The sequence below is a fragment of the Thalassophryne amazonica genome, chromosome 1, assembly GCF_902500255.1.
Source record: "Thalassophryne amazonica chromosome 1, fThaAma1.1, whole genome shotgun sequence".
NCBI classification, from domain to species: domain Eukaryota; kingdom Metazoa; phylum Chordata; class Actinopteri; order Batrachoidiformes; family Batrachoididae; genus Thalassophryne; species Thalassophryne amazonica.
In genome coordinates this window covers 159,213,711-159,237,712 of record NC_047103.1, presented here as the reverse complement: position 1 = coordinate 159,237,712, position 24,002 = coordinate 159,213,711, and the positions used below count along the sequence as shown (strand labels likewise).

The following is a 24,002-nucleotide window of genomic DNA, read 5'->3' as shown; positions in this document are numbered from 1 at the left end:
GTTACAAGCCCACCACGTCAACCATTTGACCATTGGCTGCCCATATCAGTTATATCACCTAACAATTTCATTTACAGTCAGTTGTGAGACAAAACTGTTAACTTGATATTAGATATAGTATCCATTCTGGATACCTAGCTCTTATGACCTATTTCTTACAACTTTCATCCGGAACAGAATCGAGATATGTGGCCCAAAACATGGAAAAAACCTTTGCAGTGAAATCAGTTTACTTAGCAAGTGCAGTTGATAAAGCTGAGAACACTGGAGAATATCACAAGGGACAGAAGCTCACGAGGGAAATTGACAGCAGACAAATCAACTGACAAAGCTTGCATGGTTACAAAACGGCACAGTTGTGTGATTACAACTGTGCAAACAGAGCAAAGTAAGCAGATGGTGCAACCTCACACACAAACACAAGAGGGAGACTGAGACCAGGGGGAGAGACACTCAGCAGCGAGACAGATAGATAATCACATTGATAAACCCCATGATAATTATGATGGCATTGGCTGTCATAGTAGCTATTCGCCCTATTGACGTTTCAAATCCCGCAAAACTTCGAAGAGGTCGCCGTGCTGCGAGATCTCAGTAACATTGAGAACTGCATTGAGACGCTCTGATCACGCTGCACTTTAACCGCTGCACACAGACAACACCATTAACATCGCAGCATAAAACTATTTTTATATTGTGCCTAAAACTCTCATGAATATATTCTCTGGGTTTATAGACGTTGTTATTGCGTTTATTTTATGTAAATATGCGAGAATCACAGGCTGTCTATCAGTTATTTTCAATGGGAGCTGCTGTGAGCTACACTCGCTTCCTGATCATGTCGTTTTGGGGGAAAGTGAAGTTTGCTCTTTAACGTCTTGATTATTGTTCTTTACAACACTGTTTGTCCTCTTTGTTCCAGACTAATATATATAATATTAAATTCCACGCAGATTAAAGTAGCAGACACAGATTATTTGTTATAATTGTTTTAGCAAGTTTTCAGGGTATCATGCAGCAGTCTCTTATTAACGTGACGAAAAACATAAAAACATTACATTTTTGTAGTATAATATTCATTTACAATTGTCATCATGTGGATTCTCTATATGTTGTTTGACTGTTTGACTCTGGCGCGCAAGGAATTATGGGATACGTCAATAGGGCGAATTGCCAATAGTCACCACCATGTTTGATATATTGTACCCTAACAAAGTATAGACTACTTGGCAAGGGGTTTGCTGTAATATGCAGTCAGTTTTAACACCAGATTGTACAAATAAAATGTCTTCATGTATCATTAATCAATTCTCTGTGAGCTATCATGTAGCCTGCTGAGAAGTGAGTCAGTTAATCTCCATTAAATAATCAATCACTGTGCACATACAGTATATCTGCTTTTAATGCTATTTTGCTATGTTAGTTTTGATAAAGAGCACTCTGACTAAGTAGGGACATTATTACTGCTACGGACTGTGCTGCTAAATAGCTCTGATGAAGCACCACCAGTGACCTTCTTGAGAAGAAGACTGAGCTGGACATCCTACAGATTTTCTAACAACTTTTGTGTTCATACAAGTGGAAGGAGTCCATTTAATATGAAAGCGCATAAGTACAGCAGGTCGTCCAGGAGAGAAGATATTTGGACCTGCATGGTTAGCATTCTGCTTAGCTCACCCATGCTAGTGCTTCTCCAGCAGCCTCTTGTTTCCATAACAACTAAAGGTGAAGGAAACAGGCCTCTAACCAAAATACAGAGCAGACTGGGTACAATTCCACATGGGATGGACACCCGTGCATTTACACACAGCACTTCTGTTTAAAACAAGTCTGTACTTGCAAACAAAGACGCACATATCCACTCAATTACACACACAACAACGCAACCCACCCACACTTATTTTTACTTCCCAGGTGTGTTCAGACCAGACAGCAGGTGCGCACGCTCCCCAGGCTGCATCCTCTGAGAGTTATTACTGTTACAAATAATCCCATGATGACGCCAACAACAAACAGTTTCAAAAATAAATAAGGGATATTGATTTGAAATCTTTTTTAGTTGTTTTCTCTGTTATTCTTCTGAGTATTTTTGTGTAACTGCATCGCTGTGTGTGTGTGTGTGTGTGTGTGGCCTTGTCGTGGGTGGAAGCCCTTTGTCTAGTTTGCTTATTCTACTGCGTTATGTTTACTTGGCTCCCTGTGTGAGCCCCAGTGGTCTGATGCTGTAATTTCTCAAAGGGCTCAAGCTGTAGCTCGAGACATATTTTGAGCAGGGGCTTTTTTCCTTTTTGCCCCGTCTGGTAGCACGGAGAGAATGCACAGAGATTATTTGCTATCCCTTTACTATGGCTCTCATGTCTGTGTTGGTAAATGTTCTGCACCAGTCTCCTAGAAATAAGTTGTCTGCATTTACTACACTCAACAAAAATATAAACGCAACACTTTTGGTTTTGCTCCCATTTGGTATGAGATGAACTCAAAGATCTAAAACTTTTTCCACATACACAATATCACCATTTCCCTCAAATATTGTTCACAAACCAGTCTAAATCTGTGATAGTGAGCACTTCTCCTTTGCTGAGGTAATCCATCCCACCTCACAGCTGTGCCATATCAAGATGCTGATTAGACACCATGATTAGTGCACAGGTGTGCCTTAGACTGTCCACAATAAAAGGCCACTCTGAAAGGTGCAGTTTTATCACACAGCACAATGCCACAGATGTCGCAAGATTTGAGGGAGCGTGCAATTGGCATGCTGACAGCAGGAATGTCAACCAGAGCTGTTGCTCGTGTATTGAATGTTCATTTCTCTACCATAAGCCGTCTCCAAAGGCGTTTCAGAGAATTTGGCAGTACATCCAACCAGCCTCACAACCGCAGACCACGTGTAACCACACCAGCCCAGGACCTCCACATCCAGCATGTTCACCTCCAAGATCGTCTGAGACCAGCCACTCAGACAGCTGCTGAAACAATCGGTTTGCATAACCAAAGAATTTCTGCACAAACTGTCAGAAACCGTCTCAGGGAAGCTCATCTGCATGCTCGTCGTCCTCATCGGGGTCTCGACCTGACTCCAGTTCGTCGTCGCAACTTTGCACAGCCATTGAAGAGGAGTGGACCAACATTCCACAGGCCACAATTGACAACCTGATCAACTCTATGTGAAGGAGATGTGTTGCACTGCATGAGGCAAATGGTGGTCACACCAGATACTGACTGGTATCCCCCCCCCAATAAAACAAAACTGCACCTTTCAGAGTGGCCTTTTATTGTGGACAGTCTAAGGCACACCTGTGCACTAATCATGGTGTCTAATCAGCATCTTGATATGGCACACCTGTGAGGTGGGATGAATTATCTCAGCAAAGGAGAAGTGCTCACTATCACAGATTTAGACTGGTTTGTGAACAATATTTGAGGGAAATGGTGATATTGTGTATGTGGAAAAAGTTTTAGATCTTTGCGTTCATCTCATACAAAATGGGAGCAAAACCAAAAGTGTTGCGTTTATATTTTTGTTGAGTATATATAGCGCTTTTCCATCTGCATCAGACGCTCAAAGCGCGTTACACGTCATTCACCTTGATGTCAGGCTGCTGCCATGCAAAGTGTTCACTACACACCGGGAGCAACTAGGGGATTAAGGACCTTGCCCAAGGGCCCTTAGCGATTTTCCGGTCAGGCTGGGATTTGAACCGAGTATCCTCTGGTCTCAAGCCCAACGCTTTAACCACTCGACCATCACTTCCCCTAATCATAGAATCATGGTGGTTCAGTCATGATGAATCATCTTTCAGGTTAGAATATAGTCATGATGTGGTCATACAGAAGTCTTGTGAGTGTACAGGACATGATCAAGATTCAACGTGACAAATTTGATCTGTTTTATTGATGAACAGTTGTCAAAATTGTGCATATATGAAGGTCACCACCACAAATCATCCATCTCCATCTCACCCTGCTCTCTGGCTCTTCCAGCGTCACACCAATCACCTGCATGTCCTCCCTCACCACATTCATGATTCCCCTTTGGCTTTCCTCTTCTCCTCTTGCCTGGCAGCTCCATCCGCAGCATCCTTTTCCTGATATACCCTGCTCTTCTGTGCTATGCTCAAGCCATCTTAATCTATCTCTCTTTTAGCTTGGTGCGAATGTAATCACACAGAAAATTAAGATGAATATGCAGAAATAAATCTATAACATGCTTATTACATATGTCCTGTGAATCCAAATAGTAGAGAGAGTCATCTTCTTTCACACTGCCCTCATTGGTGCATAAATGACGTTCTCCTCAAGATTCTTCATCAACTTGTGAAGATTGCGCAAATGAAAACAAAACCAGTGTCTGACAGCTACAGTGTTGCTCCATAATTGAAATCCCTTACTGTTCTATCTGCTGTATGTGTTGTGTGGGCCGCCCGAAGAGGAGGTACTGCTGGCCCAACGCCAGAGGGCGCCCTGCCTGAAGGCGGGCTTCAGGCACCAGAGGGCGCAGCCACCGCCAGGAACTTGAGTTGACAGCTGTCACTTATCACCTCATCACACCTCACCCATAAAAGCCTGGAGAAGACACCACATCTTTGCCGAGAAATCGTCAAACCGTTCAGGTAGACACTCAGCCGTTGTGTGTAATTCAGCTAAGCTAAATTGTGACGTATTTTGCATCTGAGCCACCTGGGGACTCAGGACTTGGCGGCTCCGGGGTGTTCCAGATCCGTTGGCGGTGGAAATCGTGTGGGTCCCGACTCTTTTCTGGATGGGCGTCTCCTATCCTCGAGCCTGCCCACACGACACCAACTTCATAATTGACTGTAGTATTGAATTGTATCTGTATCCGTTGTGCACATTTCACAACATTAAATTGTTACTTCGTATTTCCATTGACCATTAATTTACGCCCCCTGTTGTGGGTCCGTGTCATCACACTTTTCACAACAGGATTTCTCGGCCAATGTCATGGATCCCGAGGGGCGTCAACCATCAGGTGAACCACCAATGGAAACACAGGGTGCACAGGGGCCAGCAGGAGGCGTATTAGGTGAGCTGCAGCAAATCTTAACCGCCTTCACTGCTCGGTTGGACTTGGTAACTGAGCAGAACGTTATACTCAATCGGAGGATGGAGGCTCTCACTGCTCAGGTGGAAGCGCACGCGCAGGGCGCTGCTGCGGCACCTCCTCCTGCTGCCCGAGTGCCAGATACAGATATTCCAGTGGTTGTTCAACGAACTCCCCCCCCCCCATCCCCTGAAGCATACATAAGCCCCCCGGAGCCGTACGGAGGCTGTGTCAAGACGTGCGCTGACTTTTTAATGCAGTGTTCGCTCGTCTTTTCACAGCGTCCTGTTATGTACGCGTCGGATGCCAGCCGGGTGGCTTATGTTATAAATTTGTTTCGAGGAGAGGCACGCGCCTGGGCTACGGTGCTCTGGGAGCAGAATTCACGGCTCCTAACGACATATACTGGGTTTGTGCAGGAGTTCAAACAGGTGTTTGATCACCCCGATAGAGGCGAGACCGCTTAGAACGTGCTGCTGTCGATGAGACAGGGGCATCGGAGTGCAGCCGAATATGCAGTCGACTTCCGCATCGCGGCTGCGACGTCCGGCTGGAATAATGTTGCACTCCGCGCCGACTTCGTAAACAGACTGTCTCCGGTCCTGAAGGAGCATCTGCTGGTGAAGGATGAACCGCGAACATCGTCGGGAGTGAGGCGAAGGGCGTGGCCGGGCATGAGTCGTCCCTCTCCCTTCCGGGTCCAAAAGGGTGCCGCCGTCCCCCCGCTCCACTGCCAGAGAGCTCTGTGTAGCAACAGCTCCCCCTGCTGATGAAGCTATGGACACGAGCAGGGCTAAAGTAAAATCAGAGAATAGACAACGGAGGCTGGACCGCGGGGAATGCTTTTTCTGTGGCTCGAGTGAGCACATACAGAAGAATTGCCCCAAGCGGTTAAACTACAACGCCCGCCCTTAGAGACTGGGCTAAGGGTGGGCCATAACAGTCACGAGGGGCAACCCCGAAAATCCGCATGCATCGCAGTGGTGATCCTGAGTGGGGATCTCACTCTTCACGCCCCAGCACTGGTGGACACGGGGTCGGAGGGGAATCTGCTGGATAGAAGATGGGCAAGGGAGGTTGGGCTCCCTCTAGTGGCCTTACCGTCACCTTTGTCGGTACGGGCACTAGATGGCACCCTTCTCCCATTAATCACACACCAGACACAGCCAGTGACATTGGTCATGTCTGGGAATCACAAGGAGAAGATTGTGTTTTTTGTAACACCGTCTACCTCCCGGGTGATTTTGGGTTATCCTTGGATGTTAAAGCACAATCCCCGGATTGATTGGCCGTCTGGGGTTGTGATGCAGTGGAGCGAAACATGCCACTGGGAGTGTTTAGGATCCTCGGTTCCACCCAGTGTAATAGCTAAGGAGGAGGTTCAAGTCCCCCCCAATCTCGCGACGGTGCCAGCTGAGTACCATGATCTTGCTGACGTCTTCAGCAAGGATCTGGCGCTCACGCTGCCCCCGCACCGTCCGTACGATTGTGCCATTGATTTGGTACCGAGCACTGAGTACCCGTCCAGCAGGTTGTACAACCTCTCACGTCCGGAACGCGAATCAATGGAGACCTACATCCGGGACTCCCTAGCTGCCGGGTTGATCCGGAACTCCACATCCCCGATGGGGGCTGGTTTCTTTTTTGTGGGCAAGAAGGATGGCGGACTCCGTCCATGCATTAATTACAGAGGGCTGAACAAGATCACGGTTCGCAACCGATACCCGTTACCTCTGCTAGATTCAGTGTTCATGCCCTTGCATGGAGCCCAAATCTTCACAAAACTGGATCTCAGGAATACGTATCACCTGGTTCGGATCCGGAAGGGAGACGAGTGGAAGACGGCATTTAACACCCCGTTAGGTCATTTTGAGTACCTGGTCATGCCGTTCGGCCTCACCAATGCGCCCGCGACGTTCCAAGCTTTGGTTAATGATGTCTTGTGGGACTTCCTGCATCGGTTCGTCTTCGTATACCTGGACGATATCCTCATTTTCTCCCCGGATCCTGAGACCCATGTTAAGCATGTACATCAGGTCCTGCAGCGGTTGTTGGAGAACCGGCTGTTTGTGAAGGGTGAGAATTGTGAGTTCCACTGTACTTCTTTGTCCTTCCTGGGGTTCATTATCTCCTCCAACTCCGTCGCCCCTGATCCGGCCAAGGTTGCGGCGGTGAGAGATTGGCCCCAACCAACAAGCTGTAGGAAACTGCAACAGTTCCTCGGTTTTGCAAATTTCTATCGGAGGTTCATTAAGGGCTACAGTCAGGTTGATAGCCCCCTGATAGCCCTGACCTCCACTAAAGTCCCTTTCACCTGGTCGGATTGGTGCGAAGCCGCGTTTAAGGAGTTGAAACGTCGGTTCTCGACTGCACCAGTTCTGGTGCAGCCTGACCCCGATCGCCAGTTTATAGTCGAAGTGGATGCCTCTGACTCAGGGATAGGAGCCGTGCTGTCCCAGAGTGGGGAGTCCGATAAGGTTCTGGATCCTTGTGCCGAATACTCCCACAGGTTGACCCCGGCTGAAAGGAACTATGACGTTGGCAATTGGGAACTTCTGGCGATGAAAGAGGCTCTTGAGGAGTGGAGACACCTTCTGGAGGGAGCCACGGTCCCTTCATGGTTTTCACGGACCATCGGAACCTGGAATACATCCAGACCGCTAAGCGTCTGAACCCCAGGCAAGCCCGTTGGTCACTGTTCTTCGGTCGGTTTGACTTCCAGATCACGTATCGCCCCGGGACCAAAAACCAACGGTCCGATGCACTGTCCCGGGTGCATGAAGAGGAAGTCAAGCCAGAGCTGTTGGATCCACCGGACACCATAATCCCCGAGTCCACTGTCGTCGCAACCCTCACCTGGGACGTGGAGAAGACCGTCCGCGTGGACCTGACACGACACCCGGACCCCGGAGATGGACCTAAGAACAGACTATACATCCCACCAAAAGCCAGGGCTGCGGTCTTGGACTTCTGTCACAGTTCCAAGCTCTCCTGCCATCCAGGGGTGCGAAGAACCGTGGCAGTGGTCCGGCAGTGCTTCTGGTGGGCGTCACTGGAAACCGACGTCCGGGAGTACGTCCAGGCCTGCACCACCTGCGCCAGGGGCAAGGCTGAACACAGGAAGGCCCAAGGACTCCTCCAGCCGCTGCCAGTGCCTCGTCGCCCCTGGTCCCACATAGGCCTGGACTTCGTCACGGGTCTCCCTGCGTCCCAGGGAATGACAACCATCCTGATGATAGTGGACCGGTTCTCCAAGGCGGCCCACTTCGTGGCCCTCCCGAAGATCCCGACGGCCCAGGAGACTGCAGACCTCCTGGTCCACCACGTCGTGCGTCTGCATGTTATCCCCACGAACATAGTCTCGGATCGTGGTCCCCAGTTCTCCTCGCAAGTCTGGAGGAGTTTCTGTAGGGAACTGGGGGCCACCGTGAGCCTCTCGTCCGGGTACCACCCTCAGACTAATGGACAGGCAGAGCAGGCGAATCAAGATCTGGAGCAGGCCCTGCGGTGTGTAACTGCCGCGCACCCGATGGCTTGGAGTCAACATCTGGCCTGGATTGAGTACGCCCATAACAGTCAGATCTCCTCGGCGACCAGCCTCTCCCCCTTCGAGGCATGTTTGGGGTATCAGCCCCCGTTGTTCCCAGCCATAGAGGGAGAGGTCGAGGTCCCTTCAGTCCAGGCCCACCTCAGAAGGTGCCGTCGGGTGTGGCGCACGGCCCGCTCTGCCCTTCTGAAAGCCCGGACGAGGGCTAAGGACCATGCAGACCGCCGGCGTATCCCGGGTTCTGCATACCAGCCCGGGCAGGAGGTATGGCTGTCAACTAAGGACATCCCTCTGCAGGTCGAATCACAAAAACTGAAGGACAGATACATCGGACCATTCATGATTACCAAAGTCCTCAGTCCAGCCGCAGTGAAGCTGAGGCTGCCAGCTTCACTGCGGATACATCCAGTCTTCCACGTGTCCCGGATTAAGCCTTGTCACACCTCCACCCTCTGCACTCCCGGACCAGTGCCACCTCCTGCCCGAATCATCGATGGAGAGCCTGCGTGGACCGTCCGCAGGCTCCTGGACGTTCGTCGACGGGGCCGGGGATTCCAGTATCTGGTGGACTGGGAGGGGTACGGACCTGAGGAACGCTCCTGGGTTAAGCGGAGCTTCATCCTGGACCCGGCCCTCCTGGCCGATTTCTACCAACGACATCCCGACAAGCCTGGTCGGGCGCCAGGCACAAAACCAGTGACTGACAGCTACAGTGTTGCTCCATAATTGAAATCCCTTACTGTTCTATCTGCTGTATGTGTTGTGTGGGCCGCCCGAAGAGGAGGTACTGCTGGCCCAACGCCAGAGGGCGCCCTGCCTGAAGGTGGGCTTCAGGCACCAGAGGGCGCAGCCACCGCCAGGAACTTGAGTTGACAGCTGTCACTTATCACCTCATCACACCTCACCCATAAAAGCCTGGAGAAGACACCACATCTTTGCCGAGAAATTGTCAAACCGTTCAGGTAGACACTCAGCCGTTGTGTGTAATTCAGCTAAGCTAAATTGTGACGTATTTTGCATCTGAGCTGGTAGCTGTTGAACTGTGCTTTTGAGTTTGCAGCTCTATCCACTGTCTGCCGAGTTGGAGGGAGTTGGTAAGAGTTGGCGTTCCCGCTCTACAGTCTTACACTCGTTGAGTGGAGTCTGCACGTATAACTCAAGGAAGTAGTGAGATCAGGAGGTGGTGTTTTCTCCACAAGGAATTACCTGCTGACTGTTTTACTGGGTGTGTACACACACACACCCACTATTAACTGTTTCTGTTTCCTGCCAGCAGTACCCGATCTGACAGCTGGAGACGGTGGCCACCTGGGGACTCAGGACTTGGCGGCTCCAGGGTGTTCCAGATCCATTGGCGGTGGAAATCGTGTGGGTCCCGACTCTTCTCTGAACGGGCGTCTCCTGTGCTCGAGCCTGCCCACACGACACCAACTTCATAACTGACTGTAGTATTGAATTGTATCTGTATCTGTTGTGCACTTTTCACAACATTAAATTGTTACTTCGTATTTCCATTGACCATTCATTTACGCCCCCTGTTGTGGGTCCGTGTCATCACACTTTTCACAACTGTATGATTTATAACCTTTTCATTTACAAAATGGGATTTAATTACCTTTTTATTGTTAAATTGGTATTTATAACTTCATTTGAGAGCATTTACTAAGCCAAGGTCTCGGGAGATAAGAACATCTTGGTTTTATTTATTCGCCTTAATTTATTGCTGCGTCCACCTTTATTAAACAAGGAAATGTGGCAGGTATTCTCACAAAGGGTCTTGATGAACACGGCTTAGTTGTCAAGCTAATTTTATTCAGATCGGGAGATTTACATGCAGAACTGAGGACACTCGGGAGATTGTTTTTCCCCATCAATTATTTTGAAACAGAAGGGTCTTAAAGTGCAGTTGAATTTGATTATTGCTTCATTGGAACACAAAATGACAGCACGGTGGCTTAGTGGTTAGCTCTGCTGCCGCACAGCAAGAAGGTCATGGGATTGAGTCCCACCTGTGGTCTTTCTGTGTGGAGAATGTGTTTGTTTGCCTGTATGAGGCCCTGCGACAGACTGGTGTCCTGTCCAGGGTAGACCTCACCTCACGCACTATGACTGCTGGGATAGGCTCCAATCCCCCGTGACTCTTAAATGGATGAAAGCAGCCATAGAAAATGGATGGATGGAACACAAAATGAAAGGGCCCCATTTGACACAAAAGTTAGGAGAAGGCCTTTTCAATTATTTCACAAAATAAATTGGGCTCCCACAGAGGACTAAGACATCCTGAAGAGTCTCCATCAATGACAGCGAGGGCTGATGTGCTCACTTCTGAAACCACCCCCACTGAATTCTTGAATTTGCTATGCTTTTGTCAGTGTTGATTAATCGCTTTTCATGAAAATAACATTTGTAATTCGACTGATGTGTTTGTCTAGGTAATAACAGGTGTGGCGTCTCCACTCTGTGGAAATCTTTGACAGATTTGGAGTAAAGCTTTGCTTGGCATGGCAGCAGTGCACCACTTGTGACAGAAGATGTTTTGTTTGTTCATGTTCTAATCATGACAACCTGTCAACTGTGGCTGCTCCACTAACAGTCTACCTTTACTTTCGGATTGACAGATATATTTTTGGCTGTTTTTCTCTCAGGTTCAAGGGTTCATATTAATTAACATTCCAACAGTAGAGCTGCAACGTACTTGGGAAATTGTCATGGACAACATTACTAATTATTTATTTACTTTTTTGACAGTATTCAAAAGAAAGAACGAAAGAATGAATGAAAGGAAACCAATAATAAAATGAAATATTAAACAGGGGACCAAAAGCAAACTTAACGAGGGTGTAATGGTCCAACACAATCATAGTCATTAAAGACAGACAGAAAAATACTACTACTACTAGTACTTCTTCATCTTCATCAAGGGGATCATCTGTCTGCATCTTCTTCTGTCACACCACCCACTTGCATGTTCTCCTTTACTGCGACCCTCCTCCTTGGCCTCCCTTTTCTCCTTAGCAAAGAGTGACACAGTTTGTATTTCTTCATAACTGATGTAAATAAAGTCTAAGACATATTTAGTGACTTGGAAATGTTCATGTATCCATCCCCTGAAGAAAATGGCCAATAAAACGTATTTACTTATTAACTTATTTACAGGTATTATACCAAAGTGGCCCATTGCTTATGCAACCATCTTGGCTTTTATATTTTTAATTAATTTATATCAAGTTGTAGAGATTTGCTTTGAGTTTGAGTTTAAGGATGATCATTTTAGATTTTTTTTATATCAATCAATCAATCAATTTTATTTATATAGCGCCAAATCACAACAAACAGTTGCCCCAAGGCGCTTTATATTGTAAGGCAAGGCCATACAATAATTACGTAAAAACCCCAATGGTCAAAACGACCCCCTGTGAGCAAGCACTTGGCGACAGTGGGAAGGAAAAACTCCCTTTTAACAGGAAGAAACCTCCAGCAGAACCAGGCTCAGGGAGGGGCAGTCTTCTGCTGGGACTGGTTGGGGCTGAGGGAGAGAACCAGGAAAAAGACATGCTGTGGAGGGGAGCAGAGATCAATCACTAATGATTAAATGCAGAGTGGTGCATACAGAGCAAAAAGAGAAAGAAACACTCAGTGCATCATGGGAACCCCCCAGCAGTCTAAGTCTATAGCAGCATAACTAAGGGATGGTTCAGGGTCACCTGATTCAGCCCTAACTATAAGCTTTAGCAAAAAGGAAAGTTTAAGCCTAATCTTAAAAGTAGAGAGGGTGTCTGTCTCCCTGATCTGAATTGGGAGCTGGTTCCACAGGAGAGGAGCCTGAAAGCTGAAGGCTCTGCCTCCCATTCTACTCTTACAAACCTTAGGAACTACAAGTAAGCCTGCAGTCTTAGAGCGAAGCGCTCTATTGGGGGTGATATGGTACTATGAGGTCCCTAAGATAAGATGGGACCTGATTATTCAAAACCTTATAAGTAAGAAGAAGAATTTTAAATTCTATTCTAGAATTAACAGGAAGCCAATGAAGAGAGGCCAATATGGGTGAGATATGCTCTCTCGTTCTAGTCCCCGCTAGTACTCTAGCTGCAGCATTTTGAATTAACTGAAGGCTTTTCAGGGAACTTTTAGGACAACCTGATAATAATGAATTACAATAGTCCAGCCTAGAGGAAATAAATGCATGAATTAGTTTTTCAGCATCACTCTGAGACAAGACCTTTCTAATTTTAGAAATATTGCGTAAATGCAAAAAAGCAGTCCTACATATTTGTTTAATATGTGCTTTGAATGACATATCCTGATCAAAAATGACTCCAAGATTTCTCACAGTATTACTAGAGGTCAGGGTAATGCCATCCAGAGTAAGGATCTGGTTAGACACCATGTTTATAAGATTTGTGGGGCCAAGTACAATAACTTCAGTTTTATCTGAGTTTAAAAGCAGGAAATTAGAGGTCATCCATGTCTTTATGTCTGTAAGACAATCCTGCAGTTTAGCTAATTGGTGTGTGTCCTCTGGCTTCATGGATAGATAAAGCTGAGTATCATCTGCGTAACAATGAAAATTTAAGCAATGCCGTCTAATAATACTGCCTAAGGGAAGCATGTATAAAGTGAATAAAATTAGTCCTAGCACAGAACCTTGTGGAGCTCCATAATTAACCTTAGTCTGTGAAGAAGATTCCCCATTTACATGAACAAATTGTAATCTATTAGATAAATATGATTCAAACCACCGCAGCGCAGTGCCTTTAATACCTATGGCATGCTCTAATCTCTGTAATAAAATTTTATGGTCAACAGTATCAAAAGCAGCACTGAGGTCTAACAGAACAAGCACAGAGATGAGTCCACTGTCTGAGGCCATAAGAAGATCATTTGTAACCTTCACTAATGCTGTTTCTGTACTATGATGAATTCTAAAACCTGACTGAAACTCTTCAAATAGACCATTCCTCTGCAGATGATCAGTTAGCTGTTTTACAACTACCCTTTCAAGAATACTTGAGAGAAAAGGAAGGTTGGAGATTGGCCTATAATTAGCTAAGATAGCTGGGTCAAGTGATGGCTTTTTAAGTAATGGTTTAATTACTGCCACCTTAAAAGCCTGTGGTACATAGCCAGCTAATAAAGACAGATTGATCATATTTAAGATCGAAGCATTAAATAATGGTAGGGCTTCCTTGAGCAGCCTGGTAGGAATGGGGTCTATTAGACATGTTGATGGTTTGGATGAAGTAACTAATGAAAATAACTCAGACAGAACAATCGGAGCGAAAGAGTCTAACCAAATACCGGCATCACTGAAAGCAGCCAAAGATAACGATATGTCTTTGGGATGGTTATGAGTAATTTTTTCTCTAATAGTTAAAATTTTATTAGCAAAGAAAGTCATGAAGTCATTACTAGTTAAAGTTAAAGGAATACTCGGCTCAATAGAGCTCTGACTCTTTGTCAGCCTGGCTGCAGTGCTGAAAAGAAACCTGGGGTTGTTCTTATTTTCTTCAATTAGTGATGAGTAGTAAGATGTCCTAGCTTTACGGAGGGCTTTTTTATAGAGCAACAGACTCTTTTTCCAGGCTAAGTGAAGATCTTCTAAATTAGTGAGACGCCATTTCCTCTCCAACTTGTGGGTTATCTGCTTTAAGCTGCGAGTTTGTGAGTTATACCACGGAGTCAGGCACTTCTGATTTAAAACTCTCTTTTTCAGAGGAGCTACAGCATCCAAAGTTGTCTTCAATGAGGATGTAAAACTATTGACGAGATACTCTATCTCACAGAGTTTAGGTAGCTACTCTGCACTGTGTTGGTATATGGCATTAGAGAACATAAAGAAGGAATCATATCCTTAAACCTAGTTACAGCGCTTTCTGAAAGACTTCTAGTGTAATGAAACTTATTCCCCACTGCTGGGTAGTCCATCAGAGTAAATGTAAATGTTATTAAGAAATGATCAGACAGAAGGGAGTTTTCAGGGAATACTGTTAAGTCTTCAATTTCCATACCATAAGTCAGAACAAGATCTAAGATATGATTAAAGTGGTGGGTGGACTCATTTACATTTTGAGCAAAGCCAATTGAGTCTAATAATAGATTAAATGCAGTGTTGAGGCTGTCATTCTCAGCATCTGTGTGGATGTTAAAATCACCCACTATAATTATCTTATCTGAGCTAAGCACTAAGTCAGACAAAAGGTCTGAAAATTCACAGAGAAACTCACAGTAACGACCAGGTGGACGATAGATAATAACAAATAAAACTGGTTTTTGGGACTTCCAATTTGGATGGACAAGACTAAGAGTCAAGCTTTCAAATGAATTAAAGCTCTGTCTGGGTTTTTGATTAAATAATAAGCTGGAATGGAAGATTGTGTTATGTGGGCCGCTGAAGAGGAGGTACTGCTGGCCCACCACCACCAGAGGGCGTCCTGCTTGGAGTGCGGGCTCCAAGCACGAGAGGGCGCCAGACCCAGAGGAAGTGACAGCTGTCACTCATCGCACCAGCTGTCACTCATCTACACCAGTACATAAGCCGGACTGCAACTCCACCTCCCCGCCGAGAAATTGACTACCATTGGAAAGGTAATTTCTCTGCTGACAGACACTTTGTGTGTAATAACCTGAACTTCTATTGCAGCCGTTTTCCTGGAGTGTTGCCTTATCTGGAGGATTGGCGTTTGGTGTGACAGCGACGGCTTTGCCTCACACCCCAACCCAGATAAGTGGTTGACCAGGAGCTGCACGAGTGTGTGTGATTGGAGGTGGAGGTGCTCCCTCCTAACTGTGTTTGGACTGTGGATTACTGAGTGTGCGGACTCACACTCATACATCTTATCTCTGCTTTCTGCCAGCAGTACCAGGGTCGACAGCCGAAGACAGAGGCCACCTGGGGACTCGGGACTTGGCGGCTCCGGTGTTCTTCAGGACGTTGGTGGTGGAAGCCGTGTGGGACGCGGCTTCTCTCTCGTCGGGGGTCTTCTATCTTCGAGCCTGCCCACACCTGGTGTTAATTGCAAATTCTGTGAATTTAGTTGTGTATTATCACAACATTAAATTGTTACTTTTTGGCTTACTCATTGTCTGTTCATTTGCGCCCCCTGTTGTGGGTCCGTGCTACGACACCTTCACAACAGATTGCTGCTAATCCTCCGCCTCGGCCCGTGCTACGAGCATTCTGGCAGTTAGTGTGACTCGGAGGTGTTGACTCATTTAAACTAACATATTCATCCTGCTGTAACCAGGTTTCTGTAAGGCAGAATAAATCAGTATGTTGATCAATTATTATATAATTTACTAACACGGACTTAGAAGAGAGAGACCTAATGTTTAATAGACCACATTTAACTGTTGGCGTAACCGGGTGTCATTACTGCCGACGTGAATTACAATCTTAAAGCGTAAATTTGGTAAGATTGTAATTCACGTCGGCAGTAATGACACCCGGTTACGCCAATCGGAGGTCACTAAAATTAACATTGAATCGGTGTGTAACTTTGCAAAAACAATGTCGGACTTTGTAGTCTTCTCTGGGCCCCTCCCCAATCGGACCGGGAGTGACATGTTTAGCCGCATGTTCTCCTTGAATTGCTGGCTGTCTGAGTGGTGTCCAAAAAATGAGGTGGGCTTCATAGATAATTGGCAAAGCTTCTGGGGAAAACCTGGTCTTGTTAGGAGAGACGGCATCCATCCCACTTTGGATGGAGCAGCTCTCATTTCTAGAAATCTGGCCAATTTTCTTAAATCCTCCAAACCGTGACTATCCAGGGTTGGGACCAGGAAGCAGAGTTGTAGTCTTACACACCTCTCTGCAGCTTCTCTCCCCCTGCCATCCCCTCATTACCCCATCCCTATAGAGACGGTGCCTGCTCCCAGACCACCAATAACCAGCAAAAATCTATTTAAGCATAAAAATTCAAAAAGAAAAAATAATATAGCACCTTCAACTGCACCACAGACTAAAACAGTTAAATGTGGTCTATTAAACATTAGGTCTCTCTCTTCTAAGTCCCTGTTAGTAAATGATATAATAATTGATCAACATATTGATTTATTCTGCCTTACAGAAACCTGGTTACAGCAGGATGAATATGTTAGTTTAAATGAGTCAACACCCCCGAGTCACACTAACTGCCAGAATGCTCGTAGCACGGGCCGAGGCGGAGGATTAGCAGCAATCTTCCATTCCAGCTTATTAATTAATCAAAAACCCAGACAGAGCTTTAATTCATTTGAAAGCTTGACTCTTAGTCTTGTCCATCCAAATTGGAAGTCCCAAAAAACAGTTTTATTTGTTATTATCTATCGTCCACCTGGTCGCTACTGTGAGTTTCTCTGTGAATTTTCAGACCTTTTGTCTGACTTAGTGCGTAGCTCAGATAAGATAATTATAGTGGGCGATTTTAACATCCACACAGATGCTGAGAATGACAGCCTTAACACTGCATTTAATCTATTATTAGACTCAATTGGCTTTGCTCAAAATGTAAATGAGTCCACCCACCACTTTAATCATATCTTAGATCTTGTTCTGACTTATGGTATGGAAATTGAAGACTTAACAGTATTCCCTGAAAACTCCCTTCTGTCTGATCATTTCTTAATAACATTTACATTTACTCTGATGGACTACCCAGCAGTGGGGAATAAGTTTCATTACACTAGAAGTCTTTCAGAAAGCGCTGTAACTAGGTTTAAGGATATGATTCCTTCTTTATGTTCTCTAATGCCATATACTAACACAGTGCAGAGTAGCTACCTAAGCTCTGTGAGATAGAGTATCTCGTCAATAGTTTTACATCCTCATTGAAGACAACTTTGGATGCTGTAGCTCCTCTGAAAAAGAGAGCTTTAAATCAGAAGTGCCTGACTCCGTGGTATAACTCACAAACTCGCAGCTTAAAGCAGATAACCCGTAAGTTGGAGAGGAAATGGCGTCTCACTAATTTAGAAGATCTTCACTTAGCCTGGAAATAGAGTCTGTTGCTCTATAAAAAAGCCCTCCGTAAAGCTAGGGCATCTTACTACTCATCACTAATTGAAGAAAATAAGAACAACCCCAGGTTTCTTTTCAGCACTGTAGCCAGGCTGACAAAGAGTCAGAGCTCTATTGAGCCGAGTATTCCTTTAACTTTAACTAGTAATGACTTCATGACTTTCTTTGCTAATACAATTTTAACTATTAGAGAAAAAATTACTCATAACCATCCCAAAGACGTATCGTTATCTTTGGCTGCTTTCAGTGATGCCGGTATTTGGCTAGACTCTTTCTCTCAGATTGTTCTGTCTGAGTTATTTTCATTAGTTACTTCATCCAAACCATCAACATGTCTATTAGACCCCACAGGTTACAAATGATCTTCTTATGGCCTCAGACAGTGGACTCATCTCTGTGCTTGTTCTGTTAGACCTCAGTGCTGCTTTTGATACTGTTGACCATAAAATTTTATTACAGAGATTAGAGCATGCCATAGGTATTAAAGGCACTGCGCTGCGGTGGTTTGAATCATATTTATCTAATAGATTACAATTTGTTCATGTAAATGGGGAATCTTCTTCACAGACTAAGGTTAATTATGGAGTTCCACAAGGTTCTGTGCTAGGACCAATTTTATTCACTTTATACATGCTTCCCTTAGGCAGTATTATTAGACAGCATTGCTTAAATTTTCATTGTTACACAGATGATACCCAGCTTTATCTATCCATGAAGCCAGAGGACACACACCAATTAGCTAAACTGCAGGATTGTCTTACAGACATAAAGACATGGATGACCTCTAATTTCCTGCTTTTAAACTCAGATAAAACTGAAGTTATTGTACTTGGCCCCACAAATCTTAGAAACATGGTGTCTAACCAGATCCTTACTCTGGATGGCATTACCCTGACCTCTAGTAATACTGTGAGAAACCTTGGAGTCATTTTTGATCAGGATATGTCATTCAAAGCACATATTAAACAAATATGTAGGACTGCTTTTTTGCATTTACGCAATATCTCTAAAATTAGAAAGGTCTTGTCTCAGAGTGATGCTGAAAAACTAATTCATGCATTTATTTCCTCTAGGCTGGACTATTGTAATTCATTATTATCAGGTTGTCCTAAAAGTTCCCTGAAAAGCCTTCAGTTAATTCAAAATGCTGCAGCTAGAGTACTAGCGGGGACTAGAAGGAGAGAGCATATCTCACCCATATTGGCTTCTCTTCACTGGCTTCCTGTTAATTCTAGAATAGAATTTAAAATTCTTCTTCTTACTTATAAGGTTTTGAATAATCAGGTCCCATCTTATCTTAGGGACCTCATAGTACCATATCACCCCAATAGAGCGCTTCGCTCTCAGACTGCAGGCTTACTTGTAGTTCCTAGGGTTTGTAAGAGTAGAATGGGAGGCAGAGCCTTCAGCTTTCAGGCTCCTCTCCTGTGGAACCAGCTCCCAATTCAGAACAGGGAGACAGACACCCTCTCTACTTTTAAGATTAGGCTTAAAACTTTCCTTTTTGCTAAAGCTTATAGTTAGGGCTGAATCAGGTGACCCTGAACCATCCCTTAGTTATGCTGCTATAGACTCAGACTGCTGGGGGGTTCCCATGATGCACTGAGTGTTTCTTTCTCTTTTTGCTCTGTATGCACCACTCTGCATTTAATCATTAGTGATTGATCTCTGCTCCCCTCCACAGCATGTCTTTTTCCTGGTTCTCTCCCTCAGCCCCAACCAGTCCCAGCAGAAGACTGCCCCTCCCTGAGCCTGGTTCTGCTGGAGGTTTCTTCCTGTTAAAAGGGAGTTTTTCCTTCCCACTGTCGCAAAGTGCTTGCTCACAGGGGGTCGTTTTGACCGTTGGGGTTTTTACGTAATTATTGTATGGCCTTGCCTTACAATATGAAGTGCCTTGGGGCAACTGTTTGTTGTGATTTGGCGCTATATAAATAAAATTGATTGATTGATTGATATAAAAAAAATCTAAAATGATCATCCTTAAACTCAAACTCAAAGCAAATCTCTACAACTTGATATAAATTAATTAAAAATATACAAGCCAAGATGGTTGCATAAGCAATGGGCCACTTTGGTATAATACCTGTAAATAAGTTAATAAGTAAATACGTTTTATTGGCCATTTTCTTCAGGGGATGGATACATGAACATTTCCAAGTCACTAAATATGTCTTAGACTTTATTTACATCAGTTATGAAGAAATACAGTGTGTCACTCTTTGCTAAATCTGTGTGGAGTAGACAGTTCTCAAAAACTGTGACTGTGCAAGAAGGAAAAGAGTGAGGAAAGCCACCAAGACACCCAGACAACCCAGAAGACGTTATAGGCTTCTGTGGCTGTGACTGGAAAAATTGTGCAGAGTGCATGTTTTGCATGATGTATCACCAGTTATACAGCTTCATGATGAAGTGGTATAGAGGAGGGTTTTCTTTCACCAAAACAATCTAGGCTTGCATCTCAGTTATACCTTCTATATAAATAAAATTGATTGATTGATTGACTATTCCACCATCCTCCCTCTCTCACACATGATCTAACTGATTTTCATTCCACTTCTTTCCAGAGCATATCTCCATCTGCTGACTACTCTCATGAAAGTCTGCAAACAGTCATTATTAGGGTTGGGTATTGAGAACCGGTTCTTTTTGGGTATCGTGAAGAAATGATTGGATCAACTGACATCAACAGCCTTTTTGCTTAATGATTCCCTTATTGGTCCTTCAGAGCGGCTGTTGTTTTTGAGGGTGTTTGTTGGGAAAAGGATCATTTCTCTACGTTGATTACAGACCCTGTAGCAGGTCTGTAATCAACCGTTTCTGCAGCGTGACTCTGCTTTGAACGTTGAAACAGTGAAGCAGTGCTCCGATCCACTGCTTTGTTGGTTCTTTGCTTTGCTCCTCTTCAGAAGCGGCATCTCCGCTTCTTAACCCGTCTCAAAGCCATTAAAAAATGTCAATCGTGAGTCACTTTTTGCAGATTAAAGTGACTGACTGGGACTCCTGTCATGTTGTGAGAAAGAATCCTCCTCCGTTCCGTTGCTCCAAACACTGCACTGCTCTCTACTAAGTCAAGTTAGAAAGATCGAGTCCGCTTGAAATTAATAACTTCAAAGCGAATGTCTGTTTAAATCAAATGACACCTATTTCCAAACATTGTAATACAAAGTCCAATCGACCAAAATGTTTTTTTCCCTCCCAAAATGAGACGTCCTGCGCTGACGTGCAGCAGCTCAAGATTGTGAGGCAGACTCCAGCAGCCGTCTGAGTTCACCTCAGACGTATGGAGTGACTTTCATGCCATTAATGTCTGAAAGGAAATACTTTTGACAAAAACTAAAGATTTTGCTTATTTCTATTTGGGTGATTCTTAGACTACGGGCACTTATGTCCTTTGATCCTATTGTATGAGAAACAGAAAAAAGGGGAAATTTCACACTTTTATAGTTATCTTTACAATGAAAGTGTGTTAAGAAATTTGTTCTAGTAGTCTATGATGACTTTTTCACCTTTTTTCAGCATCATTATATGCAAATATTGCCGTTTTGTGCTTGTCCCACACCCAGACTTTTGATCTTCAATGATAAAAATGAATGGTAAAGAAACATTTTTTCTAATGTTTTAAAATATCTCTGAATACAATATCAGTAAAATAATCAAAACATAATTGGGGTATTCAGTGTCATACAACTGTTGTGATTTTTTTTTAACAAAATGTAATTGTCCCACACTATTGCCGTAATTTCCACTACAACACTGCAATGTCCCTTTAAACAGTTTGTATGAAAGATTGTTTGGGTAGTTTCTATGGAGATAAACAGTGACATCAGAGCACATGTATATAGCGCCAAATCACAACAAACAGTTGCCCCAAGGCGCTTTATATTGTAAGGCAATGGTGTGGTGGAAATTACATTTACAAGGCCAATAGTGCCCGTAGTTAAAGAATCACCCATTTATGTCCAGAGATCAAGGATCCAGTGAACAATTTCATATTTATTTACTTTAAGACTCAATAAAATGTTGTTGACATAGAAAACCTGTAAATCCTACTTTTAGTACACAGAAAATTCACAGGAGGTATCAATAAGGGAATCGATAAGTAATTGGATCGATAAGGGGAATCGATATCAATAAAATCTTGTCAATACTCATCCCTAGTCATTACCCAGTGTTCATTTGTTGAGAGGACATGTACACCCTGTACAGGCCACCAGTCCATCGCAGGTCTGACACATAGAGACAACCAAATACATTCACACGCTTGCTCACACCGTCAGCCAATTTAGAGTCACCACTTACCTCACGTGCATGAGTTTGGAAGTGGGAGGAAGCAGGAGCACCTGGAGGGAACCCACGCAAACAGAGGGAGAACATGAACACCGAAAAGTCCAAGTGGGATGCGAAACCAGGACCTTCCATAGAAGACAGAAAAAGCATCTCCTTATCTACAATGTGTGAACGAGTTTACACTTATGTATGAAAAACGTTTAAACTTTTTTCTAATTAATTGCACATTTATTAAAGTGCCAATTTTCATCATTTCAGTTTGAAACAATCTTAGGTATACGATTTTAGGTATTATATATGCTCGTATAATGCATAATTTTTAAAACAGAAAATAAAAATTCTAGTCAGAAAATGTTTATGGTTAATGTTAAGTGCCAAAGGAAGGTTCAGTAGCTAAGGCATGCTATCAAAGCATGGGGTCGGCACTCTATTTAGTGCCATTCTTATTTTGAAGCTCTGATCTGTGTAACACCCTTTGCCAAGCACAGGCACAAACCCTTCAGACAGATGGTTTTAACCCATTGTGGAAGATCTTCACCATGATGGATAACAAGTTTCTTGGTGTATACAGGGCAACTATGACTGTGGACACAACAGTCTCAAGTAGGGTGCACAGGTGTCCTGCTACAAAAGACCAGTGGTCAAGTTGCATGGAGGGAAATATTCAAGTCTTTCCAATGCCCCGTGAAGGACTTAACTCTGTTCATGGAGAAAATCTCAGCACAGCAATACACTTGGGAAATCAAGTTCAGAAACATGGGCCATTCGTTCCAGTCACGGAGTCACATCCCCCAAAAAATACAAAAGTAAAGTTGAAGCAGCAGTGTCATGGTCTCTGGTCAGTTGGCCTAAAAATGGACTAAAATCAGAGTGTCTGTGCTGAAATTGATTTCCACCATGCTGCTTCACACTATTGGCCTAGTTTGCGAGCTCTGAATGAAGTAGATCATTTCCTCCACGTGTTTGTTTTCAGAGGCCGTATCACGGAGGAAGTAAAGTGATGGTGTTTATGCAAGTATTTGGCAATCGCCCGTCACTGGGTCTGCCGTCACTGGAAGGCAAGTTGTCACGGAGCCCCCTTCCATCCTCATGCATGCTCTGACCCACATAGGTGCTTTGAACCACTGGCAGAGCTGACAGAATTATCTGGATACTCTTCACGGGAAGACCGGTGGGATGTGGGTGTGCATGAAACAAATCTATATTTGAGTGTCTTCTGTCAGTCTCTTTGTGTGTGTGTACACACATATAGCTGCTGCAGTTTGACTGCAACTGAGAGTGATGCACGGTTAAGGACGGTCTACCATTGCTGATTTCTGGCCCCAATTTCTGTCCTGATTTCAAAATTGAGGAAATTGGACCAAATGTTTTTAAAATATTAAGCAAAATTTGTATTAACTAATATTTTAGAATGTCTTCTTACATGTGATTATAACTGATTATTGCCACATACACCTGAGAACGTTTAATTACCACTGCATGACTGCTTTTTCATCATGATTATGTGGAGAAACACTACTGCCACATTTTCCCCACTTTTCCAAAAAGCTAAAGTGTCTCTATTCACATCTTAAATCTCTTCTGTTGAAGAGTGTGACTTTTCATGGGTTTCATGTTGCAGAGGAGGATCTAAAGGAGGCTTTTGCTCAGAGCCCAATCTTCCATTTGGCACGAAGTGGCACACAGTGCAATGCAATTGTTATTGGTAGTTTCTACCTGTTGTCTAAATGTTGATTATACAGTTGTGTTAAGAATAATAGCAGTGTGCTTAAAAATGTGAGTAAAGCTCAAAATGATTAAAACAGCTATTTTTTAGCATTGTGAACACTGCATATTCTATTCCAAATCAAAGCACGAAGAAAAAGTTATCAAATTTGTTATTACTTTACAGAAAGTGAAGGAAAAAGAAATATTAGGCTGTTCACAAAAATAATGTCTGCATTTTTCTTTACAGACTCAAACATTTACTGTATAAACTGAAAAATGCTTGATTTATGTTTCCTGGAAATCACTGAACTAATATTTAGTTGTCTAACCGCTGTTTCTGAGAACTGCTTCATATCATTGCATGGAGTCAACCAACTTTTTGGTAACTGTGAACAGGTGTTCCA

The 24,002-nt window shown here is 44.2% G+C and overlaps 1 long non-coding RNA gene across 1 annotated transcript; it reads left to right on the top strand.

The window, feature by feature from the left end:
• The first annotated feature begins 1,557 nt into the window (after positions 1 to 1,557).
• Positions 1,558 to 23,791, top strand: LOC117520720. Its single transcript, XR_004563743.1, has 3 exons — positions 1,558 to 1,578; positions 3,196 to 3,202; positions 23,708 to 23,791. It is a non-coding gene; the product is annotated as an uncharacterized LOC117520720 (long non-coding RNA).
• Positions 23,792 to 24,002: the final 211 nt, after the last annotated feature.